Source organism: Prosopis cineraria, unplaced genomic scaffold, assembly GCF_029017545.1.
Source record: "Prosopis cineraria cultivar Desert tree isolate PC_DT_omini unplaced genomic scaffold, ASM2901754v1 PC1, whole genome shotgun sequence".
Classification (NCBI taxonomy): Eukaryota; Viridiplantae; Streptophyta; class Magnoliopsida; order Fabales; family Fabaceae; genus Prosopis; species Prosopis cineraria.
The window spans coordinates 58,704,440-58,710,358 of record NW_026555332.1 but is presented as its reverse complement, the minus strand read 5'-3'; the positions used below and the strand labels follow the sequence as shown (position 1 = coordinate 58,710,358).

The following is a 5,919-nucleotide window of genomic DNA, read 5'->3' as shown; positions in this document are numbered from 1 at the left end:
ATTGAAAGTCACCACTTAACTTTTATTTTTTTATAAATTTAAATTTGGTACAAGTCAACATGAAGCCAATATAATTACGAGAGAATTATTGTTGGGTCCTAACAAAATTAAATTAATAACAATTAGATTCTCAATAAAATTTTTGAAAAATAAAATGTAAATTTTAATTTAAAGAGTTATGAACAGAAATTCATATTATAATTTAAAAGTTACATTCAATATTTAAATACTCATTTACAACTGAAACTATTGAATTTATAATATCTGAATCAATATCTTTGACTTATTTTTCAAAAAAATTGTCAAGAATTTAACTGTAATTAGTTTAATATTTTAGGACCTAACCATCATTCTCCTTGAAATTAATAATGGCGGTGTAGATGCTGGGTCATGTAATACGAGCGGTTCCTTAAACAGTGTTGAAGAGCAAGAATGCAAGTAAATGGCTGATCAATGCCCTATAGAGACGTCAGGATTATCGGTTGACAAAGTGGCGCAGTTCGGGGCTTCGAAGCTGTATTTGAAGTAGCAGAGCTAGAAATTAAGAATCAGAGCTAGATATGCATACAACGAGTGTATATCTTCCCAGGAGAGACGAAGGCAAACATAAAAATTGCATGCAAAGATAGCAGCGGGAAACAAACTGACGCTTCTGGAGATTATCAACGCGGCCAGCTACTTCACACACATATATAAAGGCTGTGTGCGTGCGTGTGTCGTCACCTAAACTGGGCTTCCAAACAAAACAAAAAGGAGAGAGTGACGCTGTCTTCTAAACCAAATTCTCGTGCCCATGTCCGCAGCCCCACTCGTATACAATAATATAAACCTTATCTCTCTGCCACTACCATGTTTTCAGAAGACTTCCAGGAAATTAAAGCAAAAGAAAAAAGGGCGACGCATCGCTCGCCAAGACCACATATAATGTCACCCAATTCTTGACTCCATCAGCGCTTGTCCTGTGTCCATGTGTGTGTGTGTGTGTGTGGTGCCGCGCTCTTAGACCCCAATATATACGGTGCCTTTGCAGCCGTTCCAATCTACCCCTGATCTGATAACTACAATCTCCAATACCAGAAGGCAAATCCTCATTCAAGCTACTTATTTTCACGGCAATCAGTGGTGCCGATCCCGGCTTCACTTTCCTCTATCTGCATCACTCCATCGCATAGGTCCCTTCTTCCATGTTGTGGCACTGTTGCCGACCAGAACCGGACCACCATAAACTATCCTTCATCCAGGGTTCGCTGCCAACCCAACATTGAGATCCTGACGAGAAACTTTTTGTGCTTTAATTTAACAGTCATATATGCTCCTTTATATACGTGCCTAGCATAAACTGCATGGGTTTCTCCTAGTGCTCCATTATGTTGTTAAGCCTAGCTAGCTTTTGAAGATGAAAAAATCTGTGAGAGATCAAAGTTCAGAATCATTTTAGACGGGATACACGTTACTGGTTCTCATTCTTTTATGTTCCTCCATATTCCTTGTTTTGGTTAATTTCCCAACTATATATGTACGCCGTAGCTTTCAAGCTAATGTCCCCAACTCCTCTTCATCAAACAGATCGGATTAATAGTCCTTCATTCTATCAAGTGGGACAGACAAAAGTTATTTCTTCTTTACATAAACACTCAATAGTGTCGCTCCTATTTGACTATCATACATATTTGCTTATACACGCCCCCTGCAGCGCTGAATGATTAAAATAACATGCGCAGAATTCAAAGAAGAGAAAAATAAGAAATGATGTGCCTTGAATAGTCACCTACCTGGTTTCTCTTAAAATGAGTGCAGTTCCATCTCAAACCTCGCTCACTTGCCCTAATCTGATCCCTCCTCATTTTAGTTAGTGAGACACGTGAACTTCAAATATTGTACTTTCTTCATGTAGAAGAGGACCCGCACCCAACCTATCTGTGTTAATGCGTGGATTCTCATTGAACGTGGGTGAACTAGAAGATGAACTTGGAGAGGGGGAGAGAGGACCCGATGTCCAGTCGTACGTGTATGTAAATCTGAAACTGAAAGTTACCGCTGCAAGATCCCAGTTCTCCCAATAGATACATACAGGTTGAAAGGAATGTGCAAGCAGGATGAAAAGGTCAGGCAAGCATTACCAAAGAATACATACGAGCCAAAAACATAATTGCAAAGAAAAGAATAACGACGGCATAAAATGAAAATAAAAACATGCTCAAAGCATTGAATATTGATAACAGGAAACGTGATATGTCATCATCACAACCATCATCAAAAGCACCGAAACCGCGTTTCGGTCACTTGAAATCTGAACACATCCCCATGCGTTGCCGTGTTAATTAAACATCCTTCGACAAACTCAGCCAATTAACGGGGAGAGAAACAACTAAGACAGCGAATCGTAAATTAAGGAATACATGGGTATTCCTTAAGGAAGCATACGCAGATCGGCTGGATTTTCCGTGTAAAGGTAGAGGTGAAAGTGCAAGTAGGGATGAGACTATATAAATCGGCTAGGTTAAGCGAAAGGAGGAAGGGGAAAATTGAAGAAAGCAAACCTGGTTTGATGGTCGGGAGACAGGATGAGACAGGTAGAGAGGATCTGCGAATCTGAGGAAGAGAAATGTACCGGTACTGGGTATGCCTGCATTCAGCAGGTGAAACTGCCGCATGATCTATTCTCACCTCAAATCAAGAGAAGCTAAGCTCAGATCATGCTGGCAGCTTCAACTGCTGCGGGTGCATATATGCGTGTGTGTATTGCCCTTGAATTAGGCTCTCGACCTCATATTCTTCTTCTGAAGTTGAGGAGTGCAGAGATGAGAGCGATGCGAGAGGAAGATATAGGCAAATAGCAAGCAAATTAAAGCGTAATAAAGTAGTGTATATATGTGGACAGTGGCTTTTTTTTTTTTTTTTTTTTTTGCTTTTGGTCCCCCGTTTGTTCGTGAATTTATTTATTTTGGGGCAGACACGGAGCATGAAGGATAAGCCACTCGTAGTAGTGAGTGGCTTTGTGTTACTGTTTGCAATGGCATCTCTCTGGAGTGATGGGATCAAGGATATCTCTGGAGTTTTGTTTAATGTCTGGGGTGGGCGGGCGGCTATATGTGGAGAAGTAAGTACATGGAGTCGAGTATTAATCAGCTAGTAGTGATCAATAATGAGGGATATAACCTGGCCTCGTACATGGTAAAAAGCAAGAAGCGGCGTAGGGGGGGCGAGTAATTGGAAGAAGCGAGGTCACAAGTCATAACTCATAAATGGAGGGAGAACCAAAAGCAGAAGGGAGGAGGTGGAAGATGCGACTGAATGCGGTCCCCAAAAGAAATAAAAGAGGGGAATTTAATAATATCACGCTCAACAGCCTCCACAAGCCGACTCGAGCTTCCGAATGTCCCAAGTGCTGTCATGTGAAGCAGGCATCATTTGGAAGGAACCACTAACCAGATTGGGGACCATTTTCCAATTTACTCCCATTTCTCCCTCCCCACCGCTCAAGCACCAAATCATTAAACTCCTTAACTCTTTCTTTGTTTTTTTTTATTACAAAAATAACTCCTTTTTCCCCACTCTTATAGAAAAAATTGATGTCATAAAAACCTAATTTACTTGACACTCAACTTGATTTTAGAAAGTTAGTGTTGAGCCTTGAAAAGCATGGTGGTATTGCGTATTGGCGCCTCCCGTTTTTAATAGAAGACAAATTTTTAAAGCTTTTTGTTTTTGGTATAGAATAAACTTAGGGTGATTAATATTTTTTTACATTTATTATTATTTGAATTTTTAGACAATAGTTTATTATGATGGGTGTATGAACAAATTACTCCTGAACTTGAAATTAAATAGCACTATGGATTTGAAATTATTTATTGTACAAATTATTTTCTTAACTTTTAAAAATGGTGTAATTTAACTCTTATTATTAACAAAAATTGATTTTGCTCGTTAATTAACTAGGAAATAACATAAAATGACCTCAAAATTTATAAAAAAGGACAAAAAAGTTTCAATGCAAGGCCCAAAAATTGTAAACAATGACATAAAAAGTTATAAAAAAGGATTAAAAATTTTTTCCATATTTTTTATAATTTTTTTTTTGTCAACTCACAGTCAAGGTTAATTTTGTTGACAATAGGGGTCAAATTGTACCATTTTTAAAAATTGAGAGAACAATTAGCATAATAAATAAATTTAAGATCCATATGATGGCATTGAAACTGGAGTTTATGAGGTAATTTTCTCATTTTATCCTATTATGATTATGAACTGCAAACAAAGACAAGATAAAAGGGTTAGATATGTTTTAACAATTTCAAGAATATACCTACCATTTCTTAATAAGTTTGAAATTGATTAAGTTCAACTTGCATTGAGGATAAGAGGCAGTATTTATATGTAAATGTATCTATTTTATAATCACCTCGTGTTAGTGGGGCAAGAAGGGCATATATATTTTAGGACCATGGTCCTTTTATGAAGTCCTAAAAACTTAATTTAACTAAAATCTTCATGTCCAATGATCTTTGCAAGAAAAAAAAATTTCGACTCAAATAAAGTTTTTTTATAACTCCTTTCAACTAAATTTTCAACTTAATAAAATAATATGATTTCAGTACTAGCAAATTTTAAACTGACCAAATACAAGTTAAGAGTAAAAACTTCTCAAACTCAAATAAAATAATTCATAACCACTTTTAATTCAATGCAAGCGGAGGAGAAAATTATTTGGATGAACTCAATATTTAAGCAACATAATTGAATGACGTTGTCATGTTATAGATTTATTATGGACTTACTTAATTATATTTTTTAAGGCTTAATCTTATGTATAATAGTTTTTTACTTTAAATTTATTTATTAAATATTTTAATTAAAAAATTTTAGGATCGATCCTAAAAAGTAAAAACTAAGGCCGAGCTTAGAAAAATATAGAAATGCATTCTGTGCTCATTAGTTCTGTAGAGCACCGTGCGCTCATCATTGGTGTGGGAAGATCTGAGCCATTTATTTCTCTTCAAATGATCCCATTGACTTAAAATTATTTTTAAAAATATTTTAATATTATATTTATAAAAATAATATATATAAAAATTATAATATTAAATATGAACTATTTTTTATGTTATTGGAGGATAAATATTACAATACTCATCACCCCTGATAAGATTTAGATTATCCAAATTTAAACATTTTACTTTTATTTTATATTTATTAAAATAAAAAACATGTAAAAAACGTATTTAATATATTTTTTATCACCAATCTGGTTAGTAAATATTTAATTTGAGTGATCCAGTTTAATATTATTTCTTAATAAATTTTATAAATTGACTATTAAAATATACTCTGAACAGTACAGATATAATTCAAAAGGTTCAATTTAGTATTAAAAATTTTATAATTTTAATTAATTGATCATCTAAATAAACTTTGGATAGTTCATATTTAATATTATATTTTTTTATAATTTTTATTTTAATAAATTTAATATAAAAATATTTTTAAAATAATTTTAAATCAACAGTAGATATCATTTAAAAAAACTGAAGGGCCCAAATCATTCCATTGGGACAATGAGCACGGTGCTCTTCAGCATTGATGAGCACCAAATGCGATCCCAAAAAATATAACCCCAAATATTTTAGGGATTTTGAGCTAGGGTTTTTTAGGCATCAATCCTAATTCCCAACTTTACTGGTGGTGAGGAACCTATGTCTTATCCCGACTAGAGCACTATAGTTAATAGCTCAAGTTGTAAACATCCGGTCACCCCAACCATCTCAAACTTAACCTCCACCGTGCCAGGGATGCCAGGTAACGTTCTTTTAACATTTTTGATGTCATTGCAAATATATTTTTCCAAACAAATTAATTTTTGCATAATAATCTCAAATTATAAAATACTTTTAAATAAAATTACACATACCAATAAAA

The 5,919-nt window shown here is 34.5% G+C and overlaps 1 long non-coding RNA gene across 1 annotated transcript; it reads right to left on the bottom strand.

Moving 5' to 3' along the window:
- Positions 1-499: 499 nt before the first annotated feature.
- Positions 500-2,891, bottom strand: LOC129289972 (uncharacterized). Its single transcript, XR_008588251.1, has 2 exons — positions 2,541-2,891; positions 500-2,037 (listed from the first exon to the last, which is right to left on the bottom strand). It is a non-coding gene; the product is annotated as an uncharacterized LOC129289972 (long non-coding RNA).
- Positions 2,892-5,919: the final 3,028 nt, after the last annotated feature.